Source organism: Talpa occidentalis, unplaced genomic scaffold (genome assembly GCF_014898055.3).
Source record: "Talpa occidentalis isolate TD23 unplaced genomic scaffold, MPIMG_talOcc4v2.1 talOcc4.9, whole genome shotgun sequence".
Lineage (NCBI taxonomy): Eukaryota > Metazoa > Chordata > Mammalia > Eulipotyphla > Talpidae > Talpa > Talpa occidentalis.
Genome location: NW_023605305.1, coordinates 92,872,280 through 92,886,346, shown reverse-complemented (window position 1 = coordinate 92,886,346; position 14,067 = coordinate 92,872,280). Strand labels below are relative to the sequence as shown.

Genomic DNA, 14,067 nt, shown 5'->3' with positions numbered 1-14,067 from the left:
AAAGAAACTCCCCCCACCCTATAAACTCCCCCTCCCCTTGTGAACCCAGTCTCCCACCTGACCTCTCCTCTCTCCTCACCCTATAAAAGCCTGCCTCCCCCTGACACCTTGGGTCCGTGAGGTGTCCCCCCCACCCCCCACCCCCCCACCCCCCCACCCCCCGGGGAACAATAAATTTTCCCTTCCTTTGAGAAATTTAACCTGGCTCTCCTTTTCTTTTCCATGCCGAACCTTTCAGATTGTTCTTGCTTGTGGTTGTTGTTAGGATTAAATGTGAGGAGAGAGATGATGGAGAGCATTAAAAAGAAAAAATGTCAAGGTACAAACAAATAAAGGAAAAAACTGTTCCAGATTAAAGAACACTAAAAGGACATGCCAGTTAGATGCAGGGAGTAATCCACGATTGGATTAAGAGGATAACTGAAGAAATTCAAATAGGGTTTGTAAAGTAGCTAATAACAAATACTGTATCATGCTAATTTCTGCTTTTGATAATTATACTTCAGTTAAGTAAGATATCGTTATTGTTTTCAGAAAATGCATGCTGAAATACATAAGAATAAAAGTGCATGAATGTGACTTTGAAATAATTCAGAAAAAACATTCTGTGTGTGCATGTACACACTCGCACGCACACGCACTTAGAGAGAATAATAAAATACATATGCCAGAGGGCCTCCCCAGTGGCACAGTGGTTGAGCGCTGGGTTGTGAAGCTGCCCGCAGCCTCTGCAGCGCCGGTTCAATCCCCAGCTGCCGGGCGAGGGTCCCACATGGCGCGCAGACCTCTCCTGCCGCCCGCTGCTCCCCTCAGCAATGTACTTCGTCAGTCTGCCTGCTCTGCTCCCCGCTCTGGCTCTGGCGAATTCTCTCACCCTCCCGCACTTCTGACTGTACCCAGTGCTTGTATAAATAAATAAATAAATAAATCTTTAAAAAAAAAACATATGCCAGAAATGTCAACATTTGGAAAGTCTGAAAGAACAATATACAACAATGTATCATTTTTATAATTTTTCTATCAATTTGAACTTATTTAAAAATTGAAAAAAAAAAAGCTATGGTTGTGGGCAGGGGGGTATGTGCTGGGAAGGAGACCTGAGATTTGGATGCTTAGCTGGTTCTGTGCAAGACTTCTCAGAGATGTGTCATCTGCTACCTGGGGAGTCCCAGCTGCTGGGCCTCTAAAGTCATCATCCTCTCTGCCATCTACCCTCACCCCAGCCAAAGGCCTAGGTGACTCCCACAGAATCTTGATCCTAAAAATAATGCTGCTCTTCTTCAAAGAATATATACTTATAGGTCTGTACTCCCTGGATCCCATGTAAACTCCAGTGCTACCGCTGGGAGGAGGAAAATGGAGGCAATATAAAACCACAAGTAAAGTCTTAGGGAATGGCTAGAAGGAAGAAGGGGGAAAATCTCTGCGATCTCACCCCAAAACTAAAATTACTTTCTTTCTTTCAAAGCCACACTGTTTTGTAACATGCCCTGTCACAACAACAGCAGTAGGAAAAAGAAAAGAGAAAAAAATTTCACAAAGGAAACAAGATAGCAATTACATGAAGTAGCTAGGAAAATGGGCACCAAAAATCACTCCATAATGGAACAGCTTTGCTATTGAGAGCCCTCCGTGTTCAATGAAACAGCTGACAATATCAGGGGGTGAATGATGAAGACATAAGTTAAGAAAAATTATGGAAATAGCACAGACTTCTGAGAGTGAACAATCTCTAGTTCCCATGCCTTCCCACTGTCTTTAAAAAGTGAGCACATAAAAAAGTATGGTAGTTGACAGTGCAGACTTTTTTGAGGCATTAAAGTCTTTAGATATACTCTGAAGGTTTAAGGTTTAGGGTATATTTTCCTGTCAATGAAATCTATTTCTCCAAATAAGAATGGGTATGGGCAAGGATGTTGCTTATTAAGAAAAGCACATGTCCCTGAATTGCAAGAAGGGAATAACGGTATGATCTCTAGGACTTGTGCAAAGTGTTCAAGAAAAAGTACAACTGTCATTAGAATACCACTGCTATCTTAAACAAGCAGGAATAAGAATCAAATGGGATTTCATCAGGGGAGTTTTGGGGTTATAGAACAACTAGAAAAAATGCATTCCTTAAAAATGGTGTCACATTCTGGTTTTACTAAACCAAGGCCTTGGACAAGTCTTTTAAACATTCTGGATTCAACTTCTTTGGTCACTGAATGGAGAACTATGTATAGATGGATGAAGAAGTAAGAGACCAGTTTGGTGTGTACTGCTATAAATTAGGTGAGGGCGAATAACAGCTTTTGCTAGAGTGGCAGCGGTGTAGTGTTAAGTGAGGGAACTCAGAGAGTCCACTGCCTCTGAGAGTCTATGAATGTATCTGCAGCATCTCCATCACAACTAAAGCCAATGGGAAAAATCAAGGCTAGGGTGTAAATATCAATCTGATTCATTTACTCAACAACAGGCAATAACATTAATCGGGTCCCAGGTGCCAAGACCTGTGTTAGGTGATTGGACCCACCCTGTACTAAATCTGATGGGTGTCATCTGTGTACCCCAGGGCTTATTGTCTGGTGAAATACAGAGACAAGCAGATCGACAAGTACAGAGCAGCTGAGTAAAAGCTGGGTGGGGGATTTCAGGCATTAAGAGGATCACAAATGAGATCCTAGTAACTTAATCTTAGGAGAATCAGAAAAGACTTGGGAATGAGGTGACATCTAGGCTGCAATGTGAAAAATGAAACTAAACTACCCATTTTAGGAAAAGTGGGCAGGTTTGGGGGGAGGGAAGATATCTGGGCAGAAAACAACCAGTGTGAACGCTCGGAGATGAGAGATGGTGACCTGGAGGAGCTGAAGGTGGTTTTGTGTACAGCAGCGTGTGAAGAGGCAGGACCCATCCAGCTCACATTAAGAAGTTTGAAAAGGTTTTAACAGGAGAGTAATGGTTATTCCCTCATTTCACACACAATTACTAGGCACCTGCCACAAAACAGCCTTTTCTAAATGCGGAAGAACAGCAGCAATTCATGGCCAGGTTGATATACAGAACAACGACTCCAGCTGCCAAATGGAGATCTACTTACAGAAGGACAAGAGGAGAAAGCAAAAGTAGCAGAGAGCCAGAGAGAAGTTGGAATTTCAGGGTGTTAGATGAGAACAGGTAGCAGGGAGGACCAGGGAGATGGACCAGGGAGGTGATAACGTAGGTGGAGAAAAACATAAAGACTCGCTTCCCTGGTTGGAAGTTTTTACTGCTGTGCCTAACAATAGAATAAGCAAGCTTGGTGATGAATAGCATTTAGCATGCTACACGTTTCATCTCCGAGGACAGCAGACTCTTCAAGCCTCCTAGTGAAGCATTAAATTATTGCTTTGACATCAAGCATTTCATCAAGTACTTTGCTAGATTTGTCCATACTTCCCCAGACAAACCATTATTAAAACTACATGAGATTGGAAAGAGAATCCGTCCGCATCAGTCCCGGACTCTCTCCAGGTACAAAAGTAAATACAACTCAGAGAATGTCTGCTGAACATAACCTTTTTCTAAGTCACCAGAAATATCGTTGGCAGCTGCTGGTGACAACTTATTTCATTACATTCTAATGATGTAAACGGCTCCCTCAGGATGATTTAGCTTGCTGTAGACAAAATGCTTATTGCTTCTCTACTCGTGTAGAACACAAATGATGGCTGAGAAACTCAAACCCAGCATTCGGGATTTTAAGCTGACCTAACAGGCCGGCTGCATTCTGTGGAGGATAAAGGCAGCTTAGCAGGAATACCTCTAGCAGCTCAAACAACCGCCATGTTGTCTTCGAAGATGCAGACTATCGATCCAGGTCTCATTTTGAAGCCTGGGATTTGGGAGGGCATGGTTCCAACCTTTCCCAGTCCAGAACCAGGTAACTGATAAATTCTCCAAGTAGGGCCACCCGGAACTCCTAGAAGTCAGTGCCTGCCCGAAGCCGCACAGTGCCCCCTGGTGGTGGGTGGCTTCAAGGTAGCGGTTTCTAAACACCTGCCAGACCAGATGCTTCAGAAGTGTCTCAGGTGACTACTCAAAGCATGGATTTGTTGGATCTACCTGGGACCTCTCAGGCATAACATTGGGGGATGTGATCTGGAAAGCGGTACCTTTTTTTTAAGATTTATTTATTTATGCATACAAGAGCTGGGGTACAGGCCAGAAGGGTGGGAGGGGTGAGGATTCACCAGAGACAGAGTAGGGGACAGAACCGGCATTGTGACCAATGTACACTGCTGAGGGGAGCAGCGGGAGAGTCAGGAGAGGTCTGCTGTGCCATGTGGTCTGCAACCTGGCTGGCCGGGAATCGAACTCGTGCTGCAGTGGCTGCAAATTGCTTCATAGTTTGCAACTCCCAGGGGAACGTGATGGGCAGCCGGGTTTGTCAGCTCCTTTAAGGGGCAACCTGATGGGACCAGGTATGTAAAGCTATTCAGTATAACCCGCAGACAGAGGCCCCCAAATCTGGGGTGTTGGCAGGTATACCACATTCACCTGCTTCCAGCCCTGATCATACACTCCACACACTCTCCTGCTGGCTCCATCTGTGAGACCCTAGGCAGATCATTTAACCTTCCTGAACTTGCATTCCTCAACTATAAAATAGGAATAACATCACACTCCACTGGGTGGTTATAAAAATGTAGTAAGTTAATATAAGTCCCTGACATATACTTAGCCGTCAGGAATTATTAGCTATTTGAACATCTGACTTTATTCAGGTCTCACCTCACCTTTCTTACTAGACAACTCTATTTTTGGTTTCTCTTCCAAGCCCCATATATCTTTCTCCTCCCCTCCCTGCAATTTGCAGTCTCCAGATTCTGGAACATGCCAATGGCTCCAATGCTACCCAGCCGGGCCTCCTTAGAGCCACAGCTGCACTGACCCTGTGAAGCTGGATTCTTTCCTGAGTGTCATGGAGCCTGAGAGGGCCAGCACAGACTGTGCTAGTTAGCGGTCAGTGGAAACTGCCAAGGTGACATTCTTTTTTTGCCTTAGAGAACAGGAACCCCTAAGTCTGTTGTATTGTCTGTAGAGCAGTGTACTAACTGATAATAAGGGTGATGGTGGAAATATTAGCTACCACTGATTAATCACCAGTTCTAGGCCAGGCTCTATTTTAAGGATTTCACCCCAAAGCAGTATAAGTTAGTTACTACTCTACCTATTTTAAGAAAACTGAGACTTTCTTCAAAGAAAACTAAGGCTTGGAGAGATATGAAACTTGCTCAGACTCACAGGAGTTAGCAGCCAAGGTTCTAACACATGGCACCTGATTTCAGCATTCCTGTCTTTTTACCATTATACGAGGACTCTCCCAGAAAGCTTGGAATGATACAAAACCAATATGGTTAAAATCAGAAAGTATTTAACATTCCTCCTGGAAACCTTGCTGTCTCAATTGAGTGTTTACCCAAGTCATGTCTCCTTACCATTGGAGACAAGGTGAGGTAAATATCAGAAGTTAGTAAGATCGTGCCCCATGGCCGCCGAGCAGGAGCCGGGCGAGCCCGGGAAGGGAAAGGTAGAATTAGAAGATCATGTGATGTTGGAGTAGGAGGATTTTTCTTAGTGACTCTAGGATGCTGGTTCCATTGTAAGTATAACTATGCAAAACAAAGAATCCAGGAAAGAATTGCCAGAGAAGGAATTAAAAATAAGATTTTATATGAAAGTACCCACCTTGATCCTGAAAGAAAACAAACCAATGGCAACAGCAGCAGCTGAGCAATCTCGGGCATAGAACACCCAAATACAACGGAAGTCAGTGTGAAAAAAGCTGAGAGCAACTATAAAAAACCTACCTTTTATGTACCATAAAGCCTTCAATCAAGTAAATTATTTGTGTAAATTGTATTTTATTTACCTACTGCCACTATGTCATATAGTGGACTATGCTTAGAAGTGTTTCCTTGAACTAAATAGTGAGCATACATGACAACATCAAGAAATAAATCTCTCCCAATCACAAAAAAAAAAAAGAAGTAAGTAAGAGTCCCGCTCTGCCGCTTACACATGGGTGATCTTGGGTGTGGGCACTTTCACCTGTATTCTCTGAACTCCATTTTTCTTCATCAGTAAAATAGGGACAATAATGTTTACTTCTCATAGTTGTATATGAAGATTAAGTTGGGTAATAAATGTAGAAATGCCTTAAAGTGGTATAGAAATTTTTGCAGTTATAATCATTCATTCATTTTCCTAGTATTTACTCACTACTCACTGTTCCAACCCCTGCAGTTGTAATTGTGAAACAGGCACAGTCCCTGCCTAGCAACATAAAGTTTAGTCTACTACAAAGGCTGGATTTAAATGCCAGGCTGCCAATTTTTGGAAAGGCACTCTTCCTTCACTTCCATAACTCCACACGTAGTGTCCCCTGCCCGCCTCTGGCTGCTCCTTCTCAGTCCCTTTGGTGGTTTCTTCTTCCTTGATCTCTCTCCTAAATGATGCTATTCCTCAGGAGTTTTTCTGAGGCTCTTTTCTTTTTTCTTTTTTTTTTTTTTTTTAGAAATTCCCGTCAAATTCTTTTTTTTTTAAAGATTTATTTATTTATTTGTTTGTTTGTTTATTTATTTATTTATTTATACAAGCACCGGGTACAGTCAGAAGCACAGCATGGTGAGAGAATTCAACAGAGTCAGAGCGGGGAACAGAACAGCCAGACTGACAAAGTACACTGCTGAGGGGAGCAGCGGGCAGCAGGAGAGGTCTGTGCGCCATGTGGGACCCTTGCCAGGTGGCTGGGGATCCAACCTGTGCTGCAGAGGCTGTGGGCAGCTTTGTAGCCTATTGCTCAACCGCTGCGCCACCAGGGGAGGCCCCCTGAGGCTCTTTTCTTATTACAAAGCATAACCTTTTCTTACCCTCAGCACAGCATTTTTACCCCTACCCAAGTAATTAGCCCAGGATAGCCCAACTCTTTCATTTTAACAGAATAGAAGAAGAAAAGGATAGCTGGAGTCATCAGTAATTTTTTACATTTAGTTGCAGGAAGTTAAGGAGCATTTTTATATGATTTTTTTTTTTCCCTGAAAAGTAACAAGCAAGGGGTCTCCCCGGTGGCGCAGCGGTTGAGCGCTGGGTTGCGAAGCTGCCCGCAGCCTCTGCAGCACTGGTTCGATCCCCGGCTGCTCCCTGGCCACCAGAGGAGGGTCCCACGTGGCGCGCAGACCTCTCCTGCCACCCGCTGCTCCCCTCAGCAGTGTATTTCGGTCCTTCTGCCTGCTCTGCTCCCCGCTCTGGCTCTGATGAATTCTCTCACCCTCCCGCGCTTCTGACTGTACCCAGTGCTTGTATAAATAAATAAAGATAAATCTTTAAATAAATAAATAAATAAATAAATAAGAAATAAATCTGCCTATGATTTTCTCTACAAGTCTAAATATAAGCATTTAGAAGGTGACAGTGGTTTGATCCAAGATAGGGCTTTTAGGTGAGATCTATAGAACCCACAAAAGGATAGTAAAGGAATAAGGGAGTTAAGAGTAACAGCAAGAGGGCCTCCCTGGTGGTGCAAGGCGTTAAGTCTCAGCACTATGAAGTTATCACAGCCAGGAAGCTAGCCCACTTGGCTCAGCAGACCTCTCCTGTGTCACCTGCTGCTCCCCTCAACAGTATATTTCAGTCAATCTGCATGTTCTGCTCCCTACTGTGTCTCTGGTGAATGCTCTAACCCCTACCCCCCATACCTCTGGCCTACACCCCAGGTCTTATATGCATAAATAAATAAAAAATAAATCTTAAAAAAAAAGAGAGAGAGCAGCAGCAAGCAGCCAAAGTGTTGGTTCATGGAGATCTAAGATGGGAAAAAGAGAAGTTGGAATAGGAAGGATCTGAGATTAAAGGTCTTGCTAAGTTTGAAAGAACAGCTGTAGCCAGGTATAACTGAATAAACGAGCTGGGCAGACATGGGGTCTAGTCAGAGAGTGGAAGCATCAATTGTTCTGTATCAGAGCTGGCACAGTGCTGAATGATGGCACTGCCCAGATATGGCCAGGCAGGGGCTGGAGATGAATGTAAGGGTGCTCAGTGGAGAGGAAGTGGGAGTTTATATCAGTTGGGGGGCATTTAAAATGTTACTTGCATAAACTCTTCACCCCCCAACTCAGAAGTAACAAGGGAATCTTCTCTGTCCTTTCCCAAGAGCATCTTTATTTCTGTCCCTATTCCCTGGTTTTATACTTCGCTCAGTCTCTGTTTATCTTCTACTTAACTGTCAGCTCTTGAAGGAGAGGCATCAGATCCTCCCACCCTCCAAGTACACTCAAGATCAATTAGCATACAATGTTGAGTGAATAAATGAATGAAAGAATGAATACCTAGTAAAAGTTGTTTCAATGTTACCTCATAACAGAGGCCTCTTTAATTCCTGGCATGTTTCGCCATTGTTATTTATCCATTGATAAGAAGTATGCATTTTATTTCTTCTCCCTACATATGTGGCCATTACTTTTTTCCCTCCAGTAATATCCATGTACCACTTTTCCTCACATCAGAACCATGCGAAGGGTTTGGTGACTATGGAAATTAAATCTTCAGATAGACCCTTCCTTCATATAGAATCATTTCATTCTATGAATGATTTATTAGTTGCCTACCATGTGTCAAGCGGCCCTGTAACAAGACTCTGGGGATAGAATGATGAAATGATGAACAAGATGATTACATCCCTCTGCAAGATGATTACATTCCCCTACCTAGAGACAGGTGAGGAAGCAGGACAAAGACCCAGAAATCAGTCGTGATACATCTCAGGAACCAACAACCCCAACAATCTCAGAGGCTAAAAGGCAGCAAATGTCTATACCTGAGACAGCAAAGTCTCCTGCGAGTCTTGGAAACTTTGCATGGCAGCTGCCCTTCTTATGAGGATTCACCATTGCACCTTGTTTTAGAATCGCCTTGGCAGAGAAGAGAAAGGGACTTGAACACAGAGTGACCTGTGTCAATTCTGCTCATAGATTATCAGCCGAATCTAACCACACGGCCACAGCTGGCTTCAAGAAAGTACAATTCTTTTATATGCTCAGAAGTAAAGAAGAGGATACTGTTAAACAGTAGAAATGTCTACAACGATGATAAGGCACAAGGATAGATACTACAGGGGGCGATTAGGGTGTTATCAGAGCACACAGAAGGGTCTGGAGGAGTCAAGAAGGGCTTGCTGGGAAACACGACATGTAAATCAAGAACCAAAAGAATATTCATGAAGTTAAATAGGTGGCAAAAGGTAAGGGTCCTAGGCAGAAAGAACAGTTTATTTCAAGAAAGCACGGGAAGTTTTCCACCTTGCCTAGTCCTGCAAATGCTGTGGAAGTTATAGTCAACAACAGATATAAATGGTCAGGTAAGACGAATCAGGGCTGGAGGTTATCAGTAATGAGCCCACACCACACGTACGCACACACACAAACATGCTCACGTGTGCACACACACACACTCACTCACATCTACAAAATCATATTTAAGAAATGGAGAAGTGGCGCTTTGAAGGTCATTTCTGTCCCCACACTACCCTCTAGGGTCAAATGCACCCTAATGTGCTGAAAAATTCCAAATTTTCAGAACTTGGCTCCTGGGAGTCCACTGACAGAGACAAAGCTACTTCCCTGCAACTGGGTCCAAGACAGAGAAGTGACATGTTGGTTTATGTGTCCCAACCTAATTTTCCTACCACTCCCCATTCTCAGAGCATCCTCTCTCCTACTGCACCAGCCTAATACTGTTACCATGAGGATCAGGTCGCTGGAAGCTCATAGTTGCTTAGCGCATTGAAAGACCTCAATTAAATCAGCTATAACCCTGTGACTGGCATCGAATTAGGCACTCTTTTTAAGCTAAATGCTTTCAAACTGCCTCTGTTAGTGAGAACTATCATTCCACTACACAGATGAGAAAACTGTGAATGATGGTATAATACCCTCAGGGATACACGCTAATAGTGACAGGAGCAGACAAGTAAGACTCTGTCTTAATTTAAACCCAGCTTAACTTGTATTTAACTAAATCACTGCAAAAGATATAGATCTGCCAACTTCACTTAGAATAAGATGATACTATATTTGACTGACATTTTCTTCATAGAGGTCCTTGCATTATAAGCAAGTACAAGCCATGAGCCCATCCTAAAGCCTAATCAACACTGTAGCGATGGGGACCCCTGGGTTAGGCTCAGAGACCGGCTAAAATCTCCCGGTTTAATGTGAAAGGGTCCTTCTCATGCTTTTTTGACTCCTCCAAATTTTCTTAGTTGGCTGGAAACGACTCAACTCTCAGAATCACACATCTCTTTCACTCATCTGAACACTCTTGTTAGTGCAGATTAGAACTTGTTAAAGATTAATTCTTAAAGCATCCTCAATCTTTTTTTTCCAACAAGAGAAACATCAATTATAGGCTCACATATAAACTTTGCCCCTTTCTTGAATACTTGCTGCCCTTTATAAATCTTAGATTTCTTCCCCTTGAGTATTTGTTCAAAGGAGAGATTTTATTGCCTCCAGGGGTTGTTAAACTGATTGCAATACTGCCTATTTAGAGCAGTTCAGTGGGAATTACGCTGGTTCAATGCTGTCAGACCTAGAATATAGCTGTCAAATAGCATTACAAGTAAAACACCCTTGATAAGAAATAATGACCAAATGTCAATCTGTTTTTCACTATCCTTCCTACAGACTTCTCCTGCCACATAAAAAAGCAATGTTTTACCCATTATAGTAATAGCACATTCTGATATTTCCGTAAAAATTCTGGCCATGTTTTCAAGAACAACAAAAAAATAGTTCTAAATGCAATCTGGGCTCAAAAATTGATGGATTCATTTTTTTACTCTTTAATGAAGTATTTAGTTCTCTGTTACAAAACTAACAAACTTCATGATGTAAGTAAATAGAGAGTTATCGTTACCATTTTTAAGTTTTATCATTACCATTTTTAAGTTTTATCATTCACTCAGACAACATTTGTAGGAACTCAGTGAGTTTGACATTGTGCTAGACATTAAGATACAAACATATTATTCCTGTGAGTCACTTTAAAGGATCTAGATTTAATCCTAAAGGCAACTGAGAGTAAACAAAAGAATTTAAGCATGATCAGATTTGATCCTTAGGAATATTAATTTAGCTAGTCTCATATCTCTCATACTCCTCTTTTCTTTTTCTTCATTGCACCAGTTACAATTCATAAATCATAAATAAATGCATACCCATCTTCCCAACGAACTATTTATCCATTAAATCAGGGATTTTGTCAACTCTGTTCATGATTACATACCCAGAGTCAAATACAATGTCCAATATAGAAGCCATTTGTCATTATTTGAAAGAGCAAATGAATAAACGAATACATTGGATGAAGTAGGTTGAGACTATATTTTAAAAGATCAGTTAGAAGACTTGTAGTTTATAGACAGTTCATGGGAAACTAAGCCAAGTTAGTGAAATTGTGACAAGATGATGTCACAATATATTTAATGTAGATGCTATAGAAAATTAAAAATGTCTACCGTAACTTAGAGACTTCTAATTTGGCAAGTGAATGTTGATACTCTCAATTAAAAAAGGAATATTAAAGAGTAACTGACCACTCAGTTATGCCCTAATGAAATATTTCTAAAATTGTAGGGATTGTAGAACATGCATAGAGTGCAAATGATATAATATATATCATTGTAGAAGATGCATAGAGTGCAAATGATATAATATATATCCCATAAAAGGTGCTTATTATATTAAAGATCCTATATCACACTGATTATCAACAAGTAATCCTTCTCCCTTTGTCCTCTCTCACTTCCAGCCTCTTCATCAAAGGAAATTATTTTTAACTTAAAAGGATAATATATAGGTTCACTAATGCATTCTGTCTTATCATTTTCTTTTCCTGAAAAGGATTATTATATCAAAACATTTGGGGAATATCACAATATTCTAGAGCTAAGAAACATACTTGGTTTCACAAACAGTGCTCACTTCCCCTACATCCATCTTTACTGGTCATTCCACTGCTCAAAAACCTCAATGCTTCCCCACACTGACTTTCAAATCACATTCAGATTACTAGCTTTGCAGTACCAGCCTCTGAAATTTGAACCTCACCTGCCTTCATAATTCATCTCACATACATGACCAATGTCACACTCAGATCCAGTTTTAGGGTTTTTTCCTAACATAAGAAAATTAATCTCATTACACTGCATTCATGCTTTTTGTCTTTGTCTAAGAATAGTTTGATTGCCTTTTCACCCAACCTGCTTCTAAAGGGTCTTTGCCCTTTTAAAAATGGAAATTATCCCCCTCAAAAGGAAAATGTTTCCATTACTGAAAACATTTCTGTGATGGTCAATTTCATGTGTGAACTTGACCCAAATAATTAACAACAAAATAATAAAAAAAAATAAATAGGAGCTAAAAGAAATTCTAAAAAAGAGGTTCTATAGATAATGTAAGGATCGCGTCCTTAACACAGGTGTCTGTATTTCCAAGGTGACCGTTTTGAAGGGACTCAGACGCAGATGTAGTGGTTTTGTTTACAGCTGCTAAAAACTTGGCTTCTTTTCTGTGGAGCCTCCAATTAGATTCTTAAAATCATTTTCTGTTCCACAATATTGATGACTGGCTGTAGCTCTGTCAGCCTTCTTTTTCCTTTTCCAATTGATCTTTACATTATTTAAGGAGTTTTTCAAAGAGTTAAAACACAAATAACAACATCAATATAGTAAGTAAAAGATTTAAATGTGTTCAATCTCCCCTACAAGCAACAAAATTAGAATGGAGCAAAAATTTTTATTATGATTCTTAATGGAATTTTTCATTCACAAAATAACAAATTAGTGGGTTATTTTTTTAAAGATTTATTTATCCATACAAGAACTGGGGCACAGGCCAGAGGTGTGATGGGTGAGGGGATTCACCAGAGACAGAGTGGGGAACAGAACAGGCAGACTGAAGTACACTGCTGAGGGGAGCAGCGGGCAAGACAGGAGAGGTCTGCTGTGCCATGCGGGTCACCTCCCTGGCTGGGGTTTGAACTCGTGCTGCAGTGGCTGTGGATAGTTTCTTAGACTATGTCTTAACCCCTTGTGTCACCAGGGAGGCCCCCAAATCAGTGGTTTTTAACTCTGATGTCATTGCTAAATTTATTTCCCAGATTTAATTGTCTTATTACCTATTCCTGTGAAATGGATGGGTGGGGGCAATGTAGAGACTTCTGACTTCTGATATCTGCTCAAATACTTAGACTGGCTCAAGAAAACTCTGATGATACTTCCCAAGTCCTACCAATGCTGGGCTGATACTATAGTTTTCACTGATAACAAGGAAGGCTCTGACCTACTCAGGACAATGGGACAAAACAAAAAACAAAGGGCACATTCGAAAGAATTTTCTCTGCCTATTCCCTGTCCTTGGCACACAGTCCTCTTCTGTTCTGGACTACCACTTCTTTCCCATAAAGACACTCAACCACTTTCTCCAAAGTTCAGAACATATTTTGTGGGCTGGGGAAGCTATACCATAGGTTCTACTTCCAAATTTATCTGCAATATATATTTTACTGCTTGCAGTGAAATAGGCAAAGATCAATTAGATAGTTAGCCTACATTTATTCTGGTCAGAGATTTGAATGGGCATAAGACAAAATTGTGACTCCAGGTATAGAGTAAGGATTGAGGACTTATGACATGTTTGTTGGCCAGGGTGAAACAGTCATCCTGTCGTGGTGCCCAACTTCCACAGCTAGAGCTATCTTACTTTAGCTAGAACATTAAGCCCCCATTAAAATGCGCTGACCCAAGGAGGGGCAGCACTTGCTCCTTTAGCAAATACTTACTGAACACCTACTATGTTCTAAACGGTGTTCTAGGTGCTTGGGTCCTATCGGTGAACAAAACAAAGATCACTGCTTACATTCTAGAAGGATAATAGAAGAACAGACAATAAACATAATAAACTTCACAGCTTGAAAGTGATCAATACTGTGGGGGCCAGGGGAGAATAAGCAGGACAGGAAAATGTTCATGAAACAGGAAAGATG

General features: G+C 41.4%; 1 long non-coding RNA gene across 2 annotated transcripts in view; it reads right to left on the bottom strand.

Moving 5' to 3' along the window:
• Nucleotides 1-14,067, bottom strand: part of LOC119235710 (uncharacterized) — a 101,086-nt gene that overhangs the window by 83,698 nt on the left and 3,321 nt on the right. The gene's annotated exons all lie outside the window — the stretch shown is intronic.